This window comes from Siniperca chuatsi, linkage group LG24 (genome assembly GCF_020085105.1).
Source record: "Siniperca chuatsi isolate FFG_IHB_CAS linkage group LG24, ASM2008510v1, whole genome shotgun sequence".
Taxonomy (NCBI): domain Eukaryota; kingdom Metazoa; phylum Chordata; class Actinopteri; order Centrarchiformes; family Sinipercidae; genus Siniperca; species Siniperca chuatsi.
Genome location: NC_058065.1, coordinates 14,730,431 through 14,758,332, shown reverse-complemented (window position 1 = coordinate 14,758,332; position 27,902 = coordinate 14,730,431). Strand labels below are relative to the sequence as shown.

Genomic DNA, 27,902 nt, shown 5'->3' with positions numbered 1-27,902 from the left:
CTGACTCTTGCAGCAAAGAGGTCCAGATTCGGCGTTACATGTGGTAGAGTGATACAGTGATGCAGAAGGTGTGAGTAGGGAGACCGTCTTTTAACCTGGGTTCAAGCCACCATGACAGCAAACATCCATCCTGCTGAACTATCTAAGAGCTAGAGCAGACACTGAATGCTCACCTGCTCCTGAGATGTTCAGTCAAATGAAAACTTCCCTCTTCAATCAATAGAATTTCACACAACCCCCCCCCCAACTGTCAGCGCTAAATCATTTCAAATTGGCTTTGTCATGCAGAATTTAGGGATGCTGTCTGCTGTCAAATAGCCCCTGTCCACTTTATGTGACACTGGATTTAAAGGTTAGGACCTACAAGGGGTTTATTCTCCAGATTTTGTGAGTGTAAGAAAGATAACATAGTTAATTACATGGGCCGCCAACAAACCAGCAGTGATTTCCCCGGGTGGTTGTAAAGGATCTCTATTACTATGAGGCATTTTCTCTGACCTCAGCCCATGAGAGAGGCTCAGTGTAGCCTGTGCAGCAGTCATTAAATAAACCCCACGCGGCCTAATCCACTCATCATGATCAGCTCATTCACGACTAAAAAGAGGAATGAATAGTAGGTGTGTGCATAAGTGTATGCATATTTATATGTATCTGGTTGTATATGGAGCATCTGGATATCTCTCGACTGCATATCATTGCCCAACAGAAACTCTTTTTGAGAGGCAGTTCTGTAGGTTTCACCAGTCTAGAGCCAACACACAGGAACCACACATTCTTAGTCCTTATAGAAGTAGATATTTCTTAATGCAAGAATGATCCATATTTGTTTTAGTATGAACAAAGTGCAGGGTGGAATAAGGTGAAAGTAAGGCATAGGAGAAAATAATATGTAGCTATACACACAATTGTATTTCTTATGCTTTGTATTACTCATGGAAAGAGTGCAGAAAATGTGATGCCCATCTCCGTTTTCTGATCAAAATCAACTGCTTCCTGAGGCTCCAAACAGAATGAGAGACTAAGTAATTACATAGAGAAGGGATCATATGTTCTGATATAACTTTTCTAATGCATTATGTTGCTTGTTTTCACCTAATAATTGTTCTGAAACTCTGATTTTTTTTTTTTTTTACAGTGGCTCTGAGAGCTCAACACACTGCAACTTAAGAAAACACATGCAAATGGACAAAACACAAGCAGATTAAGAAAACACATGCAAATAGACAAAACGCAAGCAAATTAAGAAAACATCTTTACCAACACATGCGCAGCATTATTGCAAGAGAGAAAACACAACCAAATACAGAAACTAGCTAAAAATACAGAAAGAAATACAAAGTTATTGAAGTTGGCTATCCGTAAGTTATGTTGGAAAATGAGCTAAATTCTAAGTTTTTTCAATGGGACAACAAGCGTGTCCATCCAATAGTCTGTACAAAATGTCATGGAAATCCATTCCAATAGTTGTTGAGATACTTCAGTCCGTACCAAAGTGGTGGACCGGCCGACCAACCAACATTGCCATCCCTAGAGCCACAAGTGATAATGATGATAAGCATAATCATGATGAAAATGGCGTCAAGCTTGACAATGATGATTTCTTAATGGTGATAATGGTTGTGATAATGATGCTAAATCAGTAGCATCAGCGAGGATATACCCATGCAAATCCTATCAGTGTGTTCCACCGTGAGAACATCGATTCCTCTCTATGTTAATCTCCCAACTGGCATTGGCCTTTAGCCCCTTTGCTGCTGCCTCTGTTGCTGGGAGCGTTTTTGAAAGGAGAATATCTCCCCATAAGCCTGACTCTATCAGCTTGGTTGGTCCATTCATTTTTAACTTAATCTGTTCAGTATGTGGAGCAATTTCGATCAGGCAGCCAGGCCTTGGCCCCTAATCCACGGATCACTGCAGGGCAAATGGCTGCCTACACCCAGGAATGACCCCCACAGGCTCTCTATTCTCTTTCAGTTTATTTCTGCCTGTTCTTGTTTTTGTTGGCCCTTGATCTCCGCTCTGGCTGGGAGCCAGAACAAAACAATAGGAGAAGGCTGACCGTCACAGATCACAGCTGAATGCTTACAAAGTAAGGCAGAATAGAAAAGTCTCAGAAAATGAGGTAGACAGAGTGGATGTAAGAGAAAGGTAGGTATAGATGATGAAGACTGACAAGAAAGTTATCCAATGTTGCTGGTTGGACTTTTTGTTTTCGCTGCAGTCACCCATCCAACTTTGTCCCAGACTTTTTCCACAGCTGGCCCCTTCCACAGATAAATGTCTCACCTTTTCTCATCTGCTGTCTTGCTATCTTTTGGGAGCCGAGCAGTTCTGCTCAGCGGTTCGTGAGAAATACGCGCCAGGGATGCAGTGCTGTCATGTCAACGATAACCCACGTGTCACTCCAAGATACTGCCGGCGGCTCTCCGTAAAACCCGTGGCTTTGTCTTCTGTCAGTGTCGCCATCACAGCTAAACGCCTGTGACTGCACAGCTCATCGCCAAAGCGAGGTGTCATCCCAGAGATGTATCACCCTGCACATGTCCCTGTCTCTTTGCTAGTCCACTCGAGGTGCCAAAGTGGAGTGACTCTGACTCAGGGTAGTGTGTGTGTGTGTGTGTGTGTGTGTATCTGTTTGTGTATGTACTTGTGTGCCTGTCCCTGTGAGAACAGTTTTGAGTTTCAGCCCATTTGAGACCATTTCGGCCTGTTCTCACTTCTTCATGGAGTTATGACCATGGCAAGATTAACCTGTTTGGGCAGAAATTGGCTGTTTGGTCCATCTGGCATCCCAGTTCCCATGAAGTACAGTGCACACACATAGTATATATAGTACCTTCATTATAAATTTGCACAGAAACCAACCAGTACTCCTATTCTGGAATATCACCTAGTTCCAGTCTTATTGTGTTCACAAAGATAAAAAAGATTATGTAATAATGCAGGACCCAGTTGATATTTTACTTTAGTGGTGCAAATTCCCAAGCAAATTTGCAAGTGATTAAATAACAAAAAGCAACAGATACACAGTAAACCTGGGGATTTGGGGGTTCCTGGAAGTCTGGGATTCAGGGGCAGTTGCCCACTTTGCCCAGTTGTTTCTCCCTTGGTTTGGGCTTGGGTTTTTAGCCGGTCGGTCCAGACAGAAACATCTCAACAACTATTGGATGGACTGCCATGATATTTTGTACAGATATTCATGCTCCCAAGGAAATGAAGCCTACTGACTTTGGTGATCCCCTGACCTTTCATCTAGCGACACCAGCAGGTCAAAGTTTTTACTTATCAAATTAAATAGCTCTACTTATACTAGATGGATTGGCACATAATTTCGTACATCCATGCTTCCCAAACAATGACTTTTCCTCTGGTTCCACCATGAGGCTGACATTTGTGGTTTTGAGTGAAATATCTCAACAATTGTTGGGTGGATTGCCATAAAGTTTGGTTCATTTGGATACTCAGGATGAATTGTAATAACTTTGGTGATCCCTTAACTTTTCATCTAGCGCCACCATCAGGTCAAAATGTTAATTTGTCCAATACTGGATTATGACCAAATACCTGCAAAACTAATGACATTCGTACCAGCCTCCGTTGTACCTAGTGTTTGGTGCTAATTAGCAAATGTTAGCATGCTCACACGCTAAACCAAGATGTTGAACATGGTAAACATTACCTGCTAAACATCATCCTGTTAACTTTGTCATTACTAGCATGTTAGCATGCTGATGTTAGCATTTAGCTGAAAGCACCGCTGTGCCTAAGTAGCCTCACAGATAGTAGCCACTATCATGGCTGTGGATTCTTAGTGTTGTTTGAGAATTGAGGTTTATATTACGGTTAGGCTGACACCAAGTTTTATATCAGGCTGATTTTGGTCTTTTATCAAATGCAAGATATTGGCCTGTTTTAGCATCCATCAACATCATTAATTACTGCCGAGGTGCCCTTGAGCAAGAATCTTAACTAGTTGCTAACTGTTTAGCTCCCATGTATGAATATTTATCACTGTATGTGTGAGAAAGCGTGCCAAAAAACATACAACATGCCTTGCAACCCCTCAAAAATTCAAAACAGTTTATATAGTGAAGGGTTGCTTTTCATCATTAGCACAAATCCCAAGCCAGGTCTCAGATCAGCTTCTTGTGCCAGTTCCTACCACCAAACCCATGAGCATAGCACTCAGTCCTGTTTCTGCATTTAGCATATCTTTGCCCTACAATGACTCCTGCCGAGAGACCTCAATGAAATTCTTTGTCACTCATGAAATTACAGCTGTGGTGCCAAGCACCAGTGTTACAGAGCTCCTCGCTCTGTCTTCTCCTCACGCACAGCTCGTCTTGTAAACATGTGTAAACACCTGAGATTTGCACTCATCCTGCACCTATGTGCGTAATTAAATGAGGCAGTGATTGCCATTACAGATGGTGACAATTGCATCTATTTATTAGAGCAACTGGATGTTCCCCAGCTAGAGAATCACAAACAAGTCGCATGAATCATCTTCTGGCAACAATAGTGAGTTGGCGTTTGAATCTAAGTAATGATATTGGAACAAAGTCTTATGAAAATATCACTCACTTGGCAGCAGAACTACTCTGGGGAACATTACATTTCAAATATAGCCTACTTTCTACAAAATCAAACAAGAATAGAGCTGTAAATGTGAAGCAAAATATGCAATGTTCACACCCCTGGTTCCACTTTTTAGTCGTTGTAGTGAACAATGTGAGCTCTAGCACCATTTTTCCCATAAACTCACCTTGGAAACAGTCGCAGGTGTAGATGTTGGAAATATCTGAAAATTAGATATTAACGTCGCAGCATTCAAGACAGTTGTAAGAAATAAAACTGTTAACAATTCATGAGTGACTGTCCGAGAGATCAAAATGAAGATCTAATTGCTACTCTCAGTACAATGCATACTACATACAGACACGATTAGACCAACTTTATGATGCATTGCGTTTAGTGTTGACAGAGCGCACAGGGAATGAGGATTTTGTTTACTTTTTGAATTACTTTCTATCCTGGCAATCTCTTGTATTTCTCTGAAGATTTGTAGGGAGTACAGTAGAGTAAATCTAGCCCTCAAAATATTATGTTTGCAATGCATATTCACAAATAGAGTGTGCAAGACAAACTTACATCCTGTAGTTTTGCAGTGTTTGATCCTTTCCCAATGAAATACTCATATGGTTTTTGTATGGCCATGTGTTTCTAGTCTTTATGCTAAGACAAACTAAACATCTACTGGTTGTAGCTTTATCTTTTCTAACTCTCAGCAAGAAAGGGAATAAGTGGATTCCCAAAATTTTGGGAAGTGTTCCTTTAATACAGTTGGTGGATTAAGTGGCTGCTCAAACAGTGATGCAATGTGAGTTAATACATACCTGCTTAAAGCCATTCAATATCGCATGTCTCGCATCGTGATCGCTCACTGTATTTCTGTGTGTATATGTGTCTATAACTGTGTATGTGACACACACAGTAGATTGCATCCATGTTCATTGTTTCAATAATTCTGTGTTTGTATGTTTGTAAGTGTACAGTATGCTCTTCCACATTGTGTCTACTTGGAATTTTAACGTTATATAAATGTGTGTGTGTGTACCTGTATGTGTTTGTTCAGTCTTGTCAGTTCATGAAGGGTTGATGGTTTCAGATGGCTTAAGGAGACTCTGGCTTTCTGTCGCTGGCTCCATCCCTCCTGTTCATTACCATACTGTTGTCAAAACCTCTGGTAGCACTCTAGCCAACCAAAGCCATCTCGCCTCCCCCCTTCCCTCTCCTCTGGTCTGTCTCTCTCTTGCTCGCTTGCTCTCATTCTGTGCCAGCTCCAGCCGGTCTTGGGGATCAGGAGCCAGGGTTGCCGTGGCAACTTGTCCTATCCCTATTGCTGGATGGATCATCCCTGGATTGTGTTCCCCGCTACCTCCAACCCTTACAATGCACACACAAAACAGACACACGCACCAACTTTTTCACCTCTGCCTCTTTCAGCAAGATTTTTCCTCTAAAAGACAATTGGTTTTGATTTCTCTTTCTTTTTGTTCATTATCTCTTCCTCCCGCTTTCTCTCTTCATCCGTCATCTGTTTCTTTCGGTCAGCCAGATCGGGGAGCTGACGTTTTGTGTGGCAGCAAGACTCAGATGAAATAAGCCTTTATGAATGGCTTGTTTAAGTGGAGTTATAGGGTCAGCCATGCCTCTGTGGGATTTCCTATCATGCCTCCTCCACTGGCAAAGCATTAGTCTGAAGTCAGTGGCTGGCAAGGTTCAGATTCTACAGGGAAGAATCAGATATCTGCAGCTGTCCAAGCTGTAGAGAGAGGGGAAGGTTTCAGGATTGATACCTGTGCTGTGGGTCTCTGTGGTGACAGGTAAATGCTGCATGTAGACAGCACACTGATGCAAGCAGACACCCAGAAGGATACTGCTTTGCATGCAGATACAAACTCTTATACACATTAGGATACAAATAAGAGGCCTCTTAGAGGGAGAGCTTCACTAGATGCAGAAATAATCTTACTGGATCAGTTAAACCTCAATGGATGCAACCAAAAAATTAACATTAGACTGCACTGAAGCCAAAGGCTGAAGCTACTACCTGCAACTTGTATAATTAGCAGGTTTGCCCTACTGTTCTTCCAAGTACAAGCTACTATACTGCCAAATAGTAACTGTATCTAATCTAATTTGCTAGACAGCTGACTTTTCAAGATCTTAAACTTCCTCGGCACAAATGAATGGACAAGGGTTTATAGTCATGTTCTGTTAGGCCTGAACTAAATGTTAATGGCAGCATGCTCATGCTCACAGTGCTACTAATTAGATGATATTCAGCAGCTATAATGTTCACCATGCTTATCATCTCAGTTTAGTGTCTTAGCATGCTAATAATTGCTAATTAGCAATAAACACAAAGTACATTTGAGGCTGGTGGGAACATCATTATTTAGCAGCTATTTGGTCATAAACCAAATTATTGGACAACTTTAAGATTTGACCTAATGATGATGCTAGAAAAAAGGTTAAGGAACACCAACATTTTTATAATTTATCCTGAGAGGAGCATGAATGTCTGCAGCAAATTCCATGGCATTATAGCATTTACATCCAATAGTAAAGACATTTCACTCAAAACCACACCATCATGGTGATGCTACAGGAAAAGTCAGGGGATCACCAAAGTAATTTAGATTAATCCTCTGGGGACCATGAATGTCTGTTCCACAATTTATGGCAATCCATCCAATAGTTGTCAAAACGTGTCACTAAAAACATAAATGTTAGCTTCATGATGGCACTAAAGGAAAAGTCAGGAGATCACCAAAGTCATTAGGATCCATCCTCTGGAGACCATGAATGTCTGTATTAAATTTAATGGCAATCCATCCAGTGGTTGGTGAGATATTTCAGTCTGGACCAAAATGGTGGACCAATTGATCGACATTGCCATCACTATAGAGCCACTCCACTAGCATGGCTAAAAAAAGTGTGCCCAGATTTTTACATTAACCTCTGTCCTTTAATAGCCATTCAAGTTTGCTACCTGCGCTTCAAAAATTGTGGCTCTTTCTGCCTCCAGACCATTGTTGCCAAGTTTCAAAGAAAGTAGTTCTTGGCTGAGTTGCAAGAACTTGCCAGGTGATGTTATTCATTTTCACATGAATATATTTGCTGCAGCGCCCAGCTCTCATATTAAAAGCACTGTGATCACCACATCACTTTAGATTAGTCACAGTACTGCGACGTGCGCTGGCACCAGCCGCACCAATTTACCACCACAAGTGAAGACATTGCTCCCCACAGTCCAAATAATACAGCTAAATTTGTGTCTGGTTGCTCCTGACAAATCAAGTCACCTGGGGTGCCTGAGAAATTTCTAAATCTAGTAATTTACTGGCTCTAAAAAAATGTTTGAATAACTGAAACTTTAATCTGCCAATGCACATAACTACACACACACAGACACACACACACACACACACACATACACATCATCGACCCTGACTAATATCTTGACAAGACAATCCATTTGAAAGATGTCATACAAGGTAAAGTTACCCACTGATCAATCTCCTCAATTGATTTATGGCTAATGACATTGAGCAATGTCTACAAAAAGCTCCTACATTTAGCTTATGGACACGCTGTATCGAGTGACAAGACAGCTGACCGAGAATCATTTTCTAAGATAGTGAAGCTACTCGCCAGCTAATTGACAGTATAAAGGGCTCAATATAGAATGTAGCTTTAATCTACGAGGATATTTATAGTCTTGCTACTGAATGTCTCTTTAAAATGTAATCAGTGGCTAAGTTCAGTGCTTTAGTGTCTCCTAAAGCACGAGTTAGTGAGGGGACAGTGAGCAAGGAGAGGGTCTGCACCTGCATTACCTGGCATCAAACTCCAAATGTCCACACTGCTCAAGTGCCTCTGAGCAAGACATCGAATACATGCAAATTCGCAACATCCTAGCACAGGGACAATCAAAAAGGATACTTCATAGGGGTATTTTGTCACGTAACACGTTCTGTACAACAGTTCTCATTACCTAACAACATATAATTTTTAAAAAGTGCCTCTTGTCACTACTTCATGAATACCAGTCTTCCTGTACTGTGGCTGCAGGAAAATCCCAAGAAGTCATCACTGAAAATCAACACTAATTTAAGAAAGAATAGTTATATAATAGCTAAGAGTTAGATGCGAAGATTGATACCACTCTCACATCTGTCTAAGTATAAGCTAGAGCCAGGAGAAGATTAGCTTAGCATAGCATAAGTGACTGTGTCCAACTGAGAAATGGTTGCAGCATGTAACTCTTCGTAAAACCACAACCTGACATTTTTACATGTACGGAACAAACAAATGAGATACAACATGTTAATTAGTGAGCGTTAGAGGTGTTGTTATGTGCAATTGTTTTAACTTTGGACAGTGTCAGGCTAGTTGTTTACCTCTACTTCCAGTCTTTATGCTAAGCTAAGCTAACAGTTTCCTGGCTCTAGCTTCATATTTAGCGTACAAACATGAGAGTGGAATCGATCTTCTCTTCTAACTCTGAGCAAGAAAGTGAATTTGTGTATTTCCCATTCCTAATTAACATTAGAAAAGCACTTCTAAAAAGGACTTCTAAATGAAGCCACCATTTCACATCTACTCACTCCACAGTCAGTCAAGATGTCTAGTCCATTTTGTTGATTTCTAATTAAATGGACCAATTATACTTTGTGCCAAAAAGACACTGCTGTTTTGGACTATTTTTTGTACATTGTACTTCCACTGCAACAATTTACTCTGCCTGTTTTTTTCGAGTGAACACTGTGAACTGGTGTTAAACAAGGGTGAAAAACAACCAGTAAACTGTAACCAAAGACATTCACACTGAGTCTTAGTTTACTCACGTTATAATGATGTAATTAAACACAATTAATTAGAGCTCTCAGCAGCTGATGGTGTGACGCCATCAGTGCACCGTATGTGGCCTCAGTGTAACAGGAGCTTGTGCTTTAGCCGCTGCCTATCGAGGGCAAGGGAAACTATAGAAGCGTCCTATAAACTTAGACAATGGCTGCTACAGCGCCAGCAGGATTCAGTTTCTCTTATAGGGCACCTCCAAAAGCAGCTGGCCTCTTTAGATGCTACAAAGTTATGTAGAAGCAAGGAATCACCTGCAGAATCACCTGGATAATTTTACACAACTTTAGCTTTGGTTTTTTAATGTCATGGTTTTGCAGGGATGTGAGCTGCAATCCCATTAGACTTTATAGAACTCTCCAGGTGGTGATATAGGTGACATACTGTATGGTGTAATCCCCACCTTAAATATTTTATGAAGTGGTTGTCATTATATGTATGAAGCAGAAACCAGAGGTGTCTTACTATGAAACCTAATGCTTGGTTAGAAGATATGATCCAGCTGGAAGGGCAACATTGTGATTGTTCCAGGTGAATGGAAATGTTAAATAGTTACAAGGAATTTAATAGCTTTTGTTCAGTGTTAGAAGAGAAATGTGTTGCTCATATTATTTCTCATCTCATGGATAAACAACAAGTTTATATCGCCCTCTGCTGGCGATATTATTTGAACACACCTATCATATGTCTGGTGTAACAGTGTGACATCCATAAACCATTTCCATCAGAAATTAGAAATCAATTGTTTTCTATGTACTGGGGCTCCATATGGAGGTCAAAGGTCAGTTGCTGCAAAGCACTGTAGAAACTTAATCAGTGAATCTCCTTCTGTCTGAAAAATCCCCAATCTATGAATATGCAAATATTGTTCATTTCAAAAGTTTAACTGCTGGACACAAGATGACTCCTACTTCACTGAAAAGTCTATTCTCAGTGTCCGTGACCTGGATGCTTCAAGTGTCCACATCACACGTGTAAATTGCATACTGGACCATGATTGGCTCGTCCTCAATTCAGATGTAAGGTGAGCACAGAGAAACCTTCCTCCTTCAGCAGATGAATGTGAAAACTGCCTCCTCGTGTCAAACTCTGCACATACATCTACACAGTGAAACTCAAACATCACAGTGATGTAACAACAAGCAAAACGCATTTTAGAGTGGAGGGGGACTTAAAGTAAAAGTAGCAATTCCACAATGTAAAAATACTGCATGACACCATCAGCAAGATGTACTTATAGATCCCCTCCAGACATATAAACACATAAACTGCTTGGAATAACAATTTGTGTATGATATGGTTTTTCCACAAGAATCGCTTGAAAAACATGTTAAAATAATTCAAATTAAATCTACTCTTTCCTCATTGAAAGATGTCTCCTGCTTCGCTGAAAAAGTATCAAAGTGTCAAAAGTAAGAGTACTCAACATGGAACAGAATGGCCCCTGTTAGTGTTTTGATATTGTATATTTTGTTAATAAATTGTTATTATTAATGCATTAGCATGCTGCAGCTGGCTGAGGTCGGGCTGATTTTAACATCAAATTTTGTAAGAAAAATCAGCAAAATGACTAGGAACAATAGTTGTCAGAAACATGTAGTAGAGTAGAAGTAATTAAGTACAAGCAAAGCACAAATACCTCAAAATTGTACGAAGAATAGTTCGACATTTTAGGATAGATTAGATTAGATTAGATTGACTTGATTGTCCACCTCGGTGAAAATTTGTCTTTGGTGTCTCCCAAGGTAAGATGCTTATTGGCTTTTTTGCTGAGAGTTAGATTAGAAGATTGATACCACTGTCATGTCTCTAAGTGTCCAGTAAATAAGAAGCTGGAGCCAGCAGCTGGCTATCTTAGCTTAGCACAAAGACCAGAAGCAGGAACATGGAAGTAACTAAATCTGCCTACCAGCACCTCTAAAGCTCCCTAATTTACACAGTATATATCTTTTACACTTCAGTTATTGTTCGGCTTAAACAAACAAGATATAACATATTAATTAGTGAGCTTTAAAGGTACTTGAAGGCAGAATTTGTTACCCTCTGACAGGGCCACACTAGCTGTTTCCCCATGTTTCCAGGCTTTATGCTAATCTAAGCTAACCGGCTGTTGGCTCAAGCTTCATATTTAGCGTACAGATATGAGGGTGGTATCAATCTTCTCATCTAACTCTCGGCAAGAAAGCGGATAAACATATTTACCTAAATGTTGAACTACTGCTTGAAGTAGAGTACTTGAGTAAATGTAGCCTACTTAGTTACATTTCACCACTGCAAGCAAAACAACACAAAAATTGTCAGTCAGGAGAAATCATAGTTTTTCACCTTGATGCCTTTGAACTTTACTTGAAAAGCTCAGCAGACAGTTTTTCCCGACATCAAATAGCACCGTGAAAAGTTCTGAGGGTAGTCAAACACATCCGACCCTTGTCTCCACCGAACAGGCCTAATTTGATTAATCGCGATCATTTACAAGTCATGCTCTCAGGGGGGAAACACAATAAGCCATTATGCAACCCATCTGAAAGAGGAGCAACAACTTTCACGTCCTCCGAAAGGTCAGACTGCACGAATACACAATCACAGATGTCAGTTGACCTTGGCTGTAAGGTCAAGGATCTGAGCGAGCTTGATTTCATGATATGACTTGTGTCTCGATCAATCATTTACCGCACCATGTCAAAGTGAACCTGGTGTTGGCCCAGGCCTGCTGCCAGTGTAGCCGAGTATCACTTGCTGTCATTAACTATATAACAACTAAGTAAGAGCAGGAGCAGAATGAAATTGGAGGAGTGAACTTCACCAACAGAGAGTAATATACCTGCCAGATAGATACCAGTCTATCTCCCTCTGACTGCTTCCTTTTTTTCCATTACTCAGCCTGAATCACATGTGTGTCGGAGTTTGTGCGTCTGCACTGCAGACCCCGACCAGGACCCAGGTGAGATGAGAGGCCTTGTCATGTCTGGAGAGATCTAAACCACTTAGAGGATGAGCAGTGGTCTGAGCTCCCATCAGACATCCTAGCGCAGCATTCCGCTGAGAATAATATCCGGGAGTAGCCCTGTTTAGCCACAGATAGCAGTTAAGTGCCCTGTTAGTTCACTCTATCTCCAATCCTTCAAGCTTGATTCCCAAGAGCCTCTTAAGAGTTGCTATGTGGCTTTTTTTTCCTGCCTCTCAAAAGCAGCTGAGCTCAGAAAAAGACATTTGTCACACTGGGGTGCTTTACAGGTATCACCGCCTGTTACAGCCCATCAACCTCCTCTTACAGTATAGGTTTATAGACACAGGCTGCATTTGTTAAGCTATTAATGGCAAGTATTTGCTTTTTATTTTCTCAGTGTCGCTCAGTAGACCATTCTGTATTCTCATATCAAGTCAAGTTAAAAGATAAGGCTGGCAATATTCTACATTTTTGTTATTGTCAACAATATGCTGTCCAATGTGGCTCTCAGCCCCAAGCCCATTGACTCAAAATAAAATAAACTATGTTTTAGGAATCCCCACTGACCCTGAAGGTGCTGAAGGTCAGACATTGAGGGAAACTGTGGCATTTTTGTCAGGATCATCTGCTTTTCCTTTATTGATGAAACATAAGGTTAATAAACAGAAAACTAAGACACTGCAAAGATAACAACAAAGAACAGGTCCTGTGTGTAAGTTACAGTATGAAGATATGGTGGCAAATGTGTTGGTATGATGGTATCATATCTGATGATATCATATCATACCAACACATTGGTGTGAGATTTGATGGGGGCTATGGACAAACTTATAAGTGTACACAAGTGTGTGTGTTTGTGGGACTTGTGTTGGAATGCAAAGAGAGAAGCAAGCAAAAAGGAAGAGAAAGTAATAAACATAGAAAAACATGAACAGTAGTGGAAGTGGGGCTAGTATTGGAGTGTGTAGGAATTTGGGAGAGGTGGCCACGGGGTCGTTTTTCAAATAGTTTTTGGACACCTCGGATGCCTATTCAGCTCCCCCCACCCAATTTGATTACATGCTAATTTATTTGGGAATATGTACCATGTAAGCAAAATATCAACTTGGTATCATAGCTACATTTTGACACAGGGCCTCTAAGTGTTTCAAGGTCAGGTAAAAATGCAGGAGCCATCTTAAGCCCTTGTTATTTCAGTTCACATTGTCCGTTAGTGGTGCATATTCCGTAACAAATTAGCAATTAATCAGATTACCACAACCCACTTTGCCTGGTTGGTAAGTCTAAGACAGAAACAGGTTTTATATAAAGGGAAAAACACTTATTTGAGGCACTTAGAAAGACGCGTATTGATTAAGTGACCTCCTTTAATATTAAAGGTCTTTTCACTTGGAAAGTAAACAAACAGTGCATGCTCTGTGCTGCAGGACCAGCTGACCTGACTCTGTGTCCCTATAGGATAACCTTACATGGGCATTAGGTTTACTGACACTAATACCCCTGGGTTACCTCGAAGTGGCCAAGGGTCAAAGATTTCAAGAAGAATGCTTACTGTACTGCACTTTCAGGCAAATGGAGCAGAGTCTGGCTTGGAGACGGAGGTGAAAGGCAACTAAAGCTGGTATCTGGCTGGTCACATGGCGTTGTTTGGGTTTCGTTGCGATGCTGAGACTGCTTAATGAGAAAAGTGTAGAGGTCAGAGTCTGAACTGCAGGGGAGACAGCTCAATATTTTAACAACTTAATGGACATGAGGAGTTTTCATTTTGGTCTTCCTGTTTGTCTGATTTTGAGATTTCCAGTTTTGCATTTAAGTCCTGCTTTAAGGAACATATTTGTAAAACTGTGTGCTATAATGCAGAAGTTAAAATGGAAAAAAACTAAATGGAAAATTACTTCAGCAGCATGCTCAGACACTTTCTGCTCCATATTGAAATATTAATGTGTCTACACTACTGGGGAAACTCTATAAGGAGAGAATGGCCAAGTTTCCTTTCAGTCTGACTTTATCAATAAAACACCCATATTCATCAAATTACAACTCCCACTTAAGCAGAGTACAGTACAGGATTCATCACTATACAGTTCCATAACCCTGTCTGACTGGCACATCAACTAGAATCTGCTCATTTTCACAGCTCTCGTTTTAGTTCGGTTTTAGTTGCAGTCAAAACGTGATAAATTATGATGATAAAAGCAGAAATAGAACAAAGGCAAAAGTCTATTTTGTGCAGGTAAGATAAAATACATCTAGGGTTTGTATAAACATCGCAGAAAGAAATGAAAAAACAAAAAAAATGTATATCTAATATTAGCACACTATGATACATGTCTTAACATTAGCCTCTCTCCTACTGTCCATCACTCAATATTTGCCAGAAGGCGACTGAAAAAGGTTTATTGTGTGGCCATTGTACACCATACAGTGGCTAACATAAGGCGCGGCAAGTTTATTTTGAAGTTGAATTCAAAGTGCTGTACATCAGACATAAAAAGGCCTTAAGATGTAAAAAAACAAAACAACAAGGCTATATAAAAAGACACATGAATATGATTCAAATGGATTCAATGAAATTGGCGTGAGACCGTCCATTGCATTCAGTACCAGCAGATGGAGCTCCCTTTGCATAAATGACACAACACAAACGATGCCATCTTGTAAAAGACCAACACTCCAGTTTCTACCTCATTTGTTTCTGCCTAAACGGAAGATTTGCACCAAATTGAACGATTTCAATGATTTTTGTTCAATGTTTGAATGTGAAAATGTTTGAAAAAAAAGAAAAGCATTTGATGTCCCGCCAGACATGTTTTTAGACATAAAAATAGACTGCTTTCTTGGGGTGCATACATTTACAGCAAAGTGGGTTATTGGACGGGACGTGGGATGGGAGTCACGTCTTGTTAAGCAGAGATGTATAATAGTGAGGTTATTGAACCGCCTTGTCCAATTACCAGAGGAGCCTGGCTGCCCAAAAAAAAAAAAAGATTTTTAACTGAGAGAGAGCACACAATTATTATTGGCCGAGAGAGGCAATATTTTCTGATTTACATTTTATTTTATAATAAATATAATTGGCAGTGTAAATATATATATATATATAGTCAAAAACTACTAAATATCCATACTGAGCAATGGAAGGTTGTGTTGTTGAAGATGAATTTCAGATTTACGGTGAGCACAGATTATGATCCTTATTTAAGGACCAAAAAACACATCCATCTCGCAGTTACTGAGCTGCCGAAGCTTAATTAACAAACTGACTAAAGAATTTACCATTCTTCCAGTTATCCCATGAAGATGTTTTTATTGCAAACAACCAAAAATGTTCTGCTACCAACCTCCAACTAATGCCCACTAAAATCTGCGCTTTATACCTACAGCTGCATTTACATTTTTCAGCTATAAATACATAACAATTCAAAGAAACCAGATACATTATGTAACAGAAAAAACCCACAAGAAAATATAAAATAAATAAAATAAAATAATTAAATAGAGAGTATGGAAGGAATTGAAAAGCCTTATTGCATTAACAGGGTCATTACAGGACGCCACCTCTGTTGGGTTTTAGAGCTTTGCTGCATGTGATTTGCTGCATCTAACAAAGTTCCCATACTTTTTGAATCATATTTTTCATGTCATTTCATATATTGTCTGAGGGACAAATGTTGTAATAAACAAATCCCATCTCAACCATCATTAACATTTTTTATTACATTTTTATTACATTATGCTAGTATTACATATTGAGTTTCTACAATCAAACACATTCACCCAATACACTTTATTGCTGTACTGTTGCTTTATTAACAAAGTGAATACAGACTCTTCTAGTTATTCTAGTTCATTATTAACTGAGGATGTTCTGTTAAAAAAAAAACCCAATTAAAAAGTAAAGATTTCTGCTGCTAACCTCCTGCTAAAATCTGTGCGTTCCACCCACAGACTGTATGGTTAGAACTAGTCAGCTAACTCTCAGGAAACAATGCTTTAGGGTTTACCTGCATCTTTTCTGATCAAAATGTACATAATAGTCCTTTAATTCTCCATGTAGGGATGTGGTATTAACTCCTCTCCAAACCAAGATCACTGCAGCTTTGTTTAACTCTCTCTTCAGCTCCTCCAAAGAGCATTAATAGCCTACATTGTGCAGCATTTTGAACATCTTTAGTGTTATCTTTGCCCATTGTCAGTTCCAACCTTGGATGTGAGTTACTTTCTGAGAAACAGTCCCCTGTACATTTATCCACGTGGAATGATCTTTTTTTGTGTGGAAAAGGCCTTTTCTACCATAGCTGAGGTCTTACCCAGCATGCCCTCAGGGTGGCGACAAATATCAGGAAACAAAGTCCACATCGCCCCAACCAATACGGCTGCTTCATTTCTGTTACATGTAAGAAACAGAAAAAAAATTGCTACAAAAGTAAAAAGATCAGGCCTGATCTCTTCCTGTGTGATTAAGGAATGGATGAAATAAGGAGCTGCTAATACTTGAGTCCAATGACACCTTTTTAAGTCCTCCTTAAACTGTAGCCGGGTGTGAGAGAGATGCTTTCATAAGGAGGAAAAGGCCAACTAATTCACCTGTGGTTGCATTTGAATTATAAAACAGGATGAAGAACAGATGATGGATATTTAACCAGGAGAGTTTACAGAGTTGAGATTTGACAGTGTAAATATGCCGATTTGCTTTATCGCACTACAACCTATTTATCTAAGTATGACGTAACATATTAAATGATTACTACCACGGTACACATAATTATCATCGCCCTAATGATGGTTTGGAATGAGCCACTTATTCTTCCGTTTTCCCGCACGATGGTATCCAAACAGGTGCAATTTGAAGAATCCTCGTATTTGTCCGAGGTCATCAAGCTGATTGCGGTCTCTTTGTCTCTCTTCTTCATTATGCGAGTCCAACGCTTGGGTATGCACTGTGTCATGCATCAGTGGGGGAAGCAGGAGCTTACAGGTGGGCTTTCTCTCCCGGGGCGTGGGAGTGAAGTAGGAAGCAAGGTAACTAAATCAATATCATGTGAATTATTAAGAGCTTCCTCCACTGTCACGCACCGTGGATCTCAAGCTTGGAGAGATACACTCCCTCCTTCCATCTTTTGTTTTCTTTCTCTCTCCCTTCATTTCCTTTCGTAAATTTCCTCTTTTACCCTCACATGAACACACACCCCTGCTCCTGCATGCGCACATCCTATAGGCCCTGCAACGATGCACATTACCACACCATTTCCGCACACGTGCATGCACGCCGGCCACACACACGCACTGGTCTTTAAGCTCACCCTTGTTGGAGTGCTCATTAGTCAGTGCAGTGATGCAGAGTAGCCCTGTCATTAGCTGAGAGCTCTGTGTCCTCCACCCCCTTCCCTCTGTTTTATTCTTCTTCCTCCACTAAGGATTCGTCTTCATTTTATCTCTGACGCCAGGGGCATTCCAGAGATCTACATGACAAAGATCTCCCTAATCCCACTGATGTCTAAATACCCACTGCAGACCGCCTTTATTAGCCGAAGTGAGATCAGGTATCCTAATTGCCTTTGCCATACGTGTTACTTGTTACTGCCAGAGCTAAAACTGTTGAGGAAAGAGTTTGATCGACTCTGCCTTTGTTCTCTTCTCTTTGGATAGTCAGAAACTGAACCACTATCTGCTTTGGTCCGAATCGCTCTGCATGTCATGTGTTGACAACTCTGCTATCCAGTACAGCTATCCTAATTGCCTTTACTTAACCAACAGTACCAATACAACAATGTTAAAATGCTCCATTACAAGTAAAAGTCCTGCATTACAAATCCGACTTTGTACAGAAGAATTATCAGCAAAATGTATATTATTGTATATTATTAGATTGTTGATATTGCATTTTACTGTTGTAGCTGCTCGAGGTGGAGCTAGTTTTAACTACCTTATATAAAGTCAGGTAGTTTAGTCCAGTGGTTCCCAACTTAGGGGTCGGGCCCCTCCAAAGGATCACAAGATAAAGTTCTGCTGCAGAACTTGATATTCATTTGTTTGGACTTATTCTTTGTTTTTGTTTTTTTGTGAAATATTGTATAACTAACGGTTATTAAAATAAAACCACCTGATGGGAAATATCTCTTTGGTGGAACTGCTAACAATTCATAGACATCTAAAACATAACAACGGGCCCCAACTAGACACCGCTTTCAATCTTTAACGATGCATTGTGTTTTATAAGCTTATCATATCTTTTTTTTTTATGTAAAATTTTGTTCTGAAAAGTAATGAGTAACTTCAGCTGTGATATAAATGTGGTAAAAAGGGTGTGGTTACTGAATCCGGTTTCTACTGTACCTACCTCTGGACTACTGAAAGGCAATCTGGTCACCCACAGTCTTGTCTGAATTATGTTGTCCCGGGTGCTCCACTGAGACATCCCACCACAGACATGACAGTGGGCCCATGTTTAAAGTGAAACAATGAGAGGTAGGGGATAACTTGTAATTTGGTAACTTACCATATAAGACTGTTAAAACCCACTTATTTAGAATAGCTTTTAACACTTAGTGGCCCTGTGACACTTCTCTTTATCTTAATGTTGTAATGTGCTCTGCTGTCCTATTTGTACTTTTATTATTATTTGTTATTGTCATTATTATTTTTTAACTTGCTTCTAATGTTGTACAGCACTTTGGTTCAGCTTCGGTTATTGGAAGGTGCTATAGAAATAAAGTTTGATTGATTGATTGATTGTTACAATAACTTTTTTCCTGCACCTGTTTTCCCTTTGTGTATTGTGTATTATGTTTTTGAGTGTGGTGGATATGGGTGGGTTTGCCATGTTTCAGATGAGTTTTTAGCCATTTCACCAAAAAGCAAAGATTAGAGAAAAGAAGAGTTGTGAAGCAGGACATTGTTTTCTTCTGTCCTCTCCCATGAATCAGCTCATGACCCCTCAGATTTATCTTGTGACCCTTTGGAGGGGCCTTACCCCTAGGTTGGGAACCACTTGACTAAACTACCTGTATATAAACTAGCTCCACCTCGAGCAGCTACAACAGTAAAATGCAGTATCAACAATCTAACAATGTACATCAGTCACAGGGGACATTTTACTGCAGAACCAGTACTTTTACTTTTGATACTTTAAGTACATTTAACTGATGATACTTTTGTACTGTACTGTTGTACTGATCTGAGTACTTCTTCCACCACAGCCAGAGGTGGATGATACAGAGCATTAATGTGATGTGTACACTGAACTGGCGTGGTCAGTTACTCATAAGGATGAACTATTTCAGTGGCCAGCAGAGATGGCAGGTGTTTTGGGACCAGGTCATCTTCACTGCCGCCGTTTCATATTTGTATTTTTCTTTTTCCTGCAGACACCTGACCAAATGTAGACCTTGAGATATTTCCAGCACAGCTATGATGGATTTTATTTTGCATCCATCTTAACATCAACAGTAAATGTCAGGTTTGGGTGTCCTTCAGAATCAAAGACTTCAACAATTACACAGTGAGGAATACATCAGAGAGGTGGCAGAGATGAAATGTCTCCACAGAGCCTTTGTGATGCAGCATGTAACACAGCCCTGAGACATGTACTGAGTCGCGGGCTCGACTCTTACTTTTACTGTACTAGAAGACCTCTTTCTCGGCAATCATTCTAACTGCACCTGTGTATAGCGCACCGCTGATTGCAGCAAAGTTCAAAATTAATTTTCTGTGAAAGGCATTCTGGGAAATGTAGGAAATCAATAACTGAAGATGAATTGATGAGTGGGGCAAGCTTAGGAAAAGTAGGTGCACCCTCCCTAAAAAACAGAATTAATGAGAAATAACCTCCTTCATGCACCTGACGTGATAGCTAATAATCAGATTTTCTTTCCTTTATAGTTATCACCATTGCTCCTTTAAAATGTCTCAACTTCTCAGTCAACTCGTATTCAACTTTGGAACTTGTGAATATGTCCAAACAGCAGCTCAATACAAAAGATTTTTATCTGGGACATTTTGCATGGACATCCCCGGATTAGTGAGGTGAAATCTTTTGTATAATTTTTATTTTTTCAAAACAGGTTACAGTGTAGCATTCATAATGCTCAGCGCAAACTGTTCCTTATGAGACATAGTCTGATGATGTTTGGTTCAAACCTAAATTACAAACACAATGTCTCATTAAAAACAACTACATAGCAGAATTGTACCAAAACTTAACATTCCGATCAGCAACAGAAACAGGAAGCTTCAGTGGTGTCCTTGAAGAGAAAAGACTTTGTTTGCTGTGTGATTTAAAGGATAAGTCTGGTGATATTGTACTTTTTTTCTTATAGTCAACAAATCCCATTTGCAGAGCCAACCAACAATAAATGTATCCTACTAACAAGTATTATCTGTGTATCCAAAGCCTGATATATCTTATTCCTCTGTGCCATAGAGCTCCATTGTTGTGCAAAAACGATTAAAAACACATCAGTGAGCCACACTGCAGTTTATTTTGACTCAATACACAATCTGCTGCCAGAAATACTCACTGGAGCACCAAATGTTGATTAATCCGCTACTGAAAATAGTCCCCCATAAATACACTATTTCCTCCTGTTTGAGTAACGTTTGATAAAAACTGTCCAAAAATTATTTATCCTATTTTATTTATTTATTCATTTCTAAATGATTTCTTGGGGACTTTTTGCCTTTATTAGATAACAGACAGTGAAGAAATGACATAAGGGGATAGAGAGATGGGGTGTGATATGAAACAAAGGCACCTGGCCAGATGTGAACAAGGGACGTTGTGGGTCATGGTTGGTGCCTTAACTAACTGCCGTAAGCCACGAGGGCGCCACATTTAACTATAAAAAAAAAGAAACTGTATATGCCACCCTGTCTAATAGAAATTACATTTATATAGTACTAATCTGCAACAGTAAATAGAAGTCACCAAGTCACAGAATGTTCATACAGAATGTATCTGCAATGTTCACTGAAAGATGATGGTTGTGATTTAATATCAAACAAAGTAAGCATTGTCTTGAAGCTCAAGACAGGACGTGTTTATTTTACTCCATCGATGTATCATTGCACTCCAATAACATTGTCAGACTAAAGGTGGACAGTTAAAAAAGGGTACAAATCGATGCAACAGAACCAGAGATATCGTCTTTTTAATTCCACACATTCTTCTTCTTTGTCAAAACCTGGCGCCTACATTACCCACGATGCAACTCGACCGCCGACAGTTGGGTCGGAGATTCGGGTGTGTGTGACATCACTCGAGTCAATTTATCAGACTTCACACAGCTCCCTCTGGAGCCACACATCTGCAGTAGTACTCCCCAACAGCTGGAAACAGACTTTGATGTGATGACTCGGTGGAGTTCCCCTTTAACATTTAACTGAAACCACAATATTTCCCTAATCTTAACCAACCTACAGGTGGGACTCAGGAGTCCCGCGCATTGTGCACCCACCATCTACCCCAACCCCCACCTTACGATGTTCCACAATAAGGTACCAATTCCTACACTCGTAAAAACATTGCCAGCGAACATAACGTAGGGGCCATTTCCTTCAAAAAGTATTTGGCAAAACAGATGTAGTCAGAAAACTGACTACAGCGCCTAAAAAACAAACAACTTCAACTTCAACAATCACTTTTTAGTCTACCAAAATATGAACCTATTGTAGTATATCAGGAATTCCCAACCTAATAAGAAGAGCTGTCACCTACACACAGAAACACATGCATAGTGAAGCTGACTACTGTCCTCCATCACTCCTTCCCTTCCCCTCGATCCCTCCTTTAGCTCTCATGACACTAATGCTTGTTCGTCATGTGTAGACCCATGGGTGATGAATCCATCACAAAGAGAAGATATATTTATTCTGTCTCAGGATGCCCACCCCACATCCCAAATCCTAATTTGTCTGACCGGAGACGCGTCCGACTGATGGGAAATGCTGCTGTACACATGTCATCCTATCAGTCTTCCTCCGGCTCTCCTCGTGCTGTTTCTTATCTCTGAGTTGGCTTTTTGTTTCCTGACCATCAGTTAAACACAACATCCTCTAATATCTGTTCGACTAATGACTGTGCTGTAAAATCTATCCGTCTGCAGGCAGCACAGACACCCAGGGAGATGTTGAGGAATAAAACTGTTAAAACAAAAATGAGTTAGAAAACATGCCAGGTAAATTTCCCACCAGACATTCTTTACAAATACGACTCTCACTTCCTAGCAAAACCAAATTTGCCAGAATGTGAGCTATTTCTGTCGCATAAACACTCATCACATCCAACCTGCTGTGTTACCAACTACCATCAACAATGCAATTAATGAACACAATGATGATAGCACCAGGAGGACATTCCTCTTTGCTCATCATGCATTCCGCACTGCATGCTATTACAAATGACCAAACACTCCATATAATAGCACATCATTTAGCCGATGTCCTTCGCTGGCTTGGCTCCCCACATACTCCACACTGGCCATCAAAATCTCTGTGATAGAGCACATTAATTACACCCATCCAGAGACAGCTATGATTACAATTTCACACGTTTGAATGGACTACAGCCATTTGCCACAAAACTGCAGAGGCAGAGCAATGACTTTGGCAAAAAGGGAGGAGGGAGGGAGAGTGGTGGGGGTCGTTCGTAATTCTCTGGAGGACTGCAGATGCAGGATATGTGGACGCATGGATGCTGACAGCTCTGGCGTTAAAGCAGTGTGCTGTAATTGCATGCAAATGGACCTGAATCTGTATCTTAACACATCTTCATTAGCCAGTTCACAAGTGTCCGCAGCGTGGATGGAGGGACAATGGAGGGTTGAAGTTAATTCTTAGTAGGCTTGTTCTGTTTTCATATTGGACAACTTTAATTAAGCGATAGATTAAGTTTTGAAGGGATGGTTTAATGCATTGAATCCCATGAGTGCTCTAATAAACAGCAGAATATAATCAGTCAGTGATATCTAATGGGGTTGAAAATAGACACAGACATCTATATTTTCAACACCAAGAGCCTTTTTTTCTTCTTTAAAAAGATATAGGGCATGTCGATGCAGCGGCTGGTAGCTCCTTCAAACTTGCTACATTTTTGTTTTAAATAATTTTTTTTTCCAACTTTATACCTGAAACATCATTGCATGATGTCTGATTGGATTTGATTTAAAGGGCTAAACCAAAATTGTTCAAATCGACTTGATCAGGAGACTTTGACTATGGCAACGGCTGCGCATGTAGATGCTGCGGCCTGTAGGCTAGCTCCTTCAAACCACATTCTACATTTTTGTTTTTATCTTTTATCTTAATTTTTCCATCTTCATTGCTGAAACACGTAATAGCTACTCATCGGAAAAGGAACCCGGGGTTTGGATTAAAGAGCAGCGGACCTCGAATGATCCACCCAGCCAGATTAACCGGACCAGACACCACGGCGGGTGTTGTGTGATCGCCCAGGGAGGAGAATAAGAGGTGGGACAGGAGCCAAGCTGACCCTGTTTGGACTAAAGGCTGCTCCTGACTAATGTCCAGCCTGGACGAAATGGGACTCTGGCTGGCCAAGCATCTGAAATCTGAGACCTGCTCCACCAACATCCCGGATCAAGCACTCAACGAGCGGATCGTGTTCCGAGCTGAAGGAGCGCAAGACTCTGGCGGCATGAGGGGAGGCGGACTCTGTGTTTACATCGATGGTGCTTGGTGCTCAAACACCGTCAAAGTGGATGGATGTTTCCAGATGGCGAACATTTTATGTGAAGATAATAACCATATTGCTATCTTCACTGTCTTGTTGCTACTGTCTTGCACGCAAAATCAAAAAATGCACTGAATTATTTCCTGGGTGTATACGTGCATGATTATATGTAAATAACTGTGGAATATATATATATATATATATATATATATATATATATATATATATATATATATATATATATATATATGTCATCCAGTTTATCAAGAAATAGTTTGACATTTTGGGAAATACGCTTATTCCCTTCCTTGCAGAGAGTTAGATGAGAAGATCGATACCACTCTCATATCTGTACACTAAATATGAAGCTACAGCCAGAAGCCGGTTAGCTTAGCTTAGCATAAAGACTGGAAACAGAGGGAAATAGCTAGCCGGGCTCTCTCCAAAGGTAACAAAATCCACCTTCCAGCACCTCCAAGGCTCATTAGCTATCACATTATATCTCATTTGTTTAATCTGTACAAAACCCGAAGTATAAAAATGGCATGTTTTGGTTTTACGATGGGTTACATGCTGAACTATTTCTTGGCTGAGAGCAGTGACTTCCTGAAGTCTTGTTGTCACGTGAGTATTCCAGGCAACCGGTGGAGACCGTAACAACGCAACACGTCATTTCTACACTTCTGTGTTTGTACGGATTAAACAAAAGAGATATAACATGTTAAAGAAGTAAGCTTTAGAGATGCTGAAAGGCAGCTACTTTGGACAAAGCCAGGCAAGCAGTTTCCAGTCTTTGTGCTAGTTGTACTTTCTGTTGGGTTAATTATTTAAATGCCTACTACATTATACCACTAGGCAGCACTTTTTGTAAAGCCTTTACTAGTTCAAGAATATAGACTGTATATAGAGAAGTACAGATGGCAGCCATTACTAAATGTACATAACATTTAGCCTTTTAAACTAAACACTGTTTGTTAAACACCCCTGTGTTCTCTTATTCATCAGTCCACACTACAGCTTCATATTAAATGGACAGACAAGAGAGTAGTATCGATCTTTTCATCTGACTTGGCAAGAAAGCAAATGAGCATAATTCCCAAAATGTCATAATATTCCTTTAAACCTGCAATGTTTTATTTATTTATTTTTGGCTACTTGGGGCAGTACAACAATCTACAAACATAACATTTACTTATTATTACTTTATAAAATTGATCACTGATTGAACACTTGCCTATTTACACATTCAGCAGACACAGTAGCGCAACATTAGCATTCATTTGGAGTTGTGTTTCTGGCCACACAGAAAATGTGAGTCCAGCAGAAAACTCCTGAGAAAAATATCTGTCTCTTTATCTGCTAAATGTTTCACTATGTTCACCAGCTATTTGCTAACTTTGCCTGTTTGGTGTTGGGTAGGCAGCGTACGGTGGGTTCATCAGAGCCTTTTTGATTGAAAGCTGAGGGCCGAGAAAACAAAACAGTTAGATAAAAACTTAGCTAAAGACGCTAAAACCCTCTGTAGATGTGAGGGGAACTGCAGAGGTCGGGTGATGGTTCTGTCAGCTGGTTCGGCTCGTCACTTCGAGTGACACCGTTCACATTACACATAGTGATTTGATCCATTGTTAATATTAAAATATTGATTGGTGCAACACCAAGGGCACAGATTTTGTTGTTATCTATTTTCAGGTCTGACTTGATCATCTTGAATCATGAATAACAGCTTTGGTGAGTAATAACCACTGATGGGGATGAAGTATGTGGCAGCACACATTACATTCATTCTCGGTAGCAAAGGGTGTCTCAAATCAGTTTTTTCTTGTGTCTGGAATCGTTTTGACCTGTAATCCCCAAGATTATAGTGGCTAAACTGCCCACTGTGTGTTTTCATGCTCTTTATCAACTCCTGGTATGCTAGGCTGAGAGGACTGCTGGCCTCTGGATGCCCTTAGCCTGACATTCAGGGATCACAGGGGTAGCTCGCTGTGCGCGTATATGTGTGTGTGTGTGTGTGTGTGTGTGAGTATGTGTGTGTGTGCCTCAGTGTGTCTGCATGAGTACAGGAGTCTCCGATGCCCTTGGGGCAGAGACCAGCTTCTAGGAGGTAACAGTAGGTCAGGGGGCACAGCAATTAGGGAGCAGTTGGAACCATTAATTAGCCGATATATCACTTACACTATTGTTGATATAGACTGTGTACTATAAGCTGGAAATAACCTCAACTTTCCCCCCTCATCATATTCATGTTAGGCTTAAGTTGTGTAAATAATTGCCACCAATGGTTTTAGTCCTCCACCTTTAGTAACCCAAAAGCCGGACAAAAATGACTTAACACTCTTAGAAATGATAATAGCAGAAAATAAGAAATAAGTAAGTGAACCTCAGAAACGATGCCTGGCATTGAGAAAGGCTCTTTCAACTCTGTGCCCCGTCTTCAGGCAACGTGTCTCCTGAATTTACATCAGGATTTTTTTATTCTTCCTTTTTTTTTTGTGGAGGGTTTCACCTGTGATCTGAGCCCGCCTTGAGCAGTTTGATTTTCCTCTCTGTGCCTCCAAGCCAGGCTGTGAACTTTCAAAGGCTGCGAGTAAAGCCGCGGTGAAAACTCTGAGAGGTGGATCTAAGCCTGTGAGCTGGGGAGCTCTGAGGCTGAAAGGGATGGTGGATGGGTGGAGGCTATGGTTGTTTAGAAACCATAGAAATGCGGCTAGTAATGGTGATTGACAAGGCCACCCACGTGAGGAAAGGACAGTCTGCTGAGACAGACGGGAGCAGTTGTAGGAGAAGGACATGATGAATGTGATTGTGTAAGCAGACCTCTTCATAGAGACGTCATCAAACCCCATGTGTGGTAAATGGGGTGATATCCTGACGAACAACACACCACCAACCCTTCAGTTCAACGATAAGGCTCTTCCTGCTGTTGCTGTACCCCTCTAACCCACAACCAAAGGATAAGCGAGAACACAGTAGCAGCTCCTCAGGAGTAGCAGAGGCCATTTTGCCAAGGCACCGAGTGATTGACAGGAGCTGACGATAAAGGGAGAGAGGAGCGGCGTTGAAGGATAGCGGCCCCGGTGATGGAGTGCTCATGGGGAAGAGTAGCTATTGAATCCTCTTTTTAATCTGTCTGTCAAGGTTATTGAAAGTGCTGTCTTCGTTATTGCATGCCAGCCTTGGACTTGGAGGGGCCATAAGTATGAGAACACACCCTGTTCTGGTGGGCAGATAAACAAGCTGTAAAGCAAATACACACACACACACACACGAACTGAGACAGATGTGGAAGCATGCACATGTGTATAAGACAAAAATGCATTGCAGTTTAAGGTACTTTTGCATTAAGAAAGTTGCAATTAAGTTTTATCGTCATGCAAAACATGCCTGAATGGAAGATAATGAAGGGGAAGAACAGTCAGCACTACATCTGTATTGAATCTGTGAATGTTACAAGGTGGACAGACCATTAATCCTATCAAGCCCCGGTTCTCACACAGGAGAGGACTTTTGATGCACTCTTCATACAGATGGCTGTTCTTTTTGCCCTCAGACAATCTGTGACTCCCCCCCTGCTGTTGTTCGAGCTCAGGTTAGACAGAGGGGGCTCCACTTCAAACCAGACCCCTTTTTCAATCAATGTTCATCAGCGGGTCTAGCAATAAGTTGTCAATGGGATTCTCATTAGGATTCAAGTATGCTTTTGAATAATATTGTATAGTACTGAATCACACTGACAGATGACTGGGTGAGTGGCAGTTGAGAGCTTGTCATGGTGTGAATTTTAATCAAAAGAGGGAATAATGTCAGGCTGAAATTGATGTGTCTGTATCAAAC

General features: G+C 40.5%; 1 long non-coding RNA gene across 4 annotated transcripts in view; it reads left to right on the top strand.

Annotated features, from left to right (window-relative positions):
- Positions 1-27,902, top strand: part of LOC122872287 — an 80,397-nt gene that overhangs the window by 11,696 nt on the left and 40,799 nt on the right. The gene's annotated exons all lie outside the window — the stretch shown is intronic.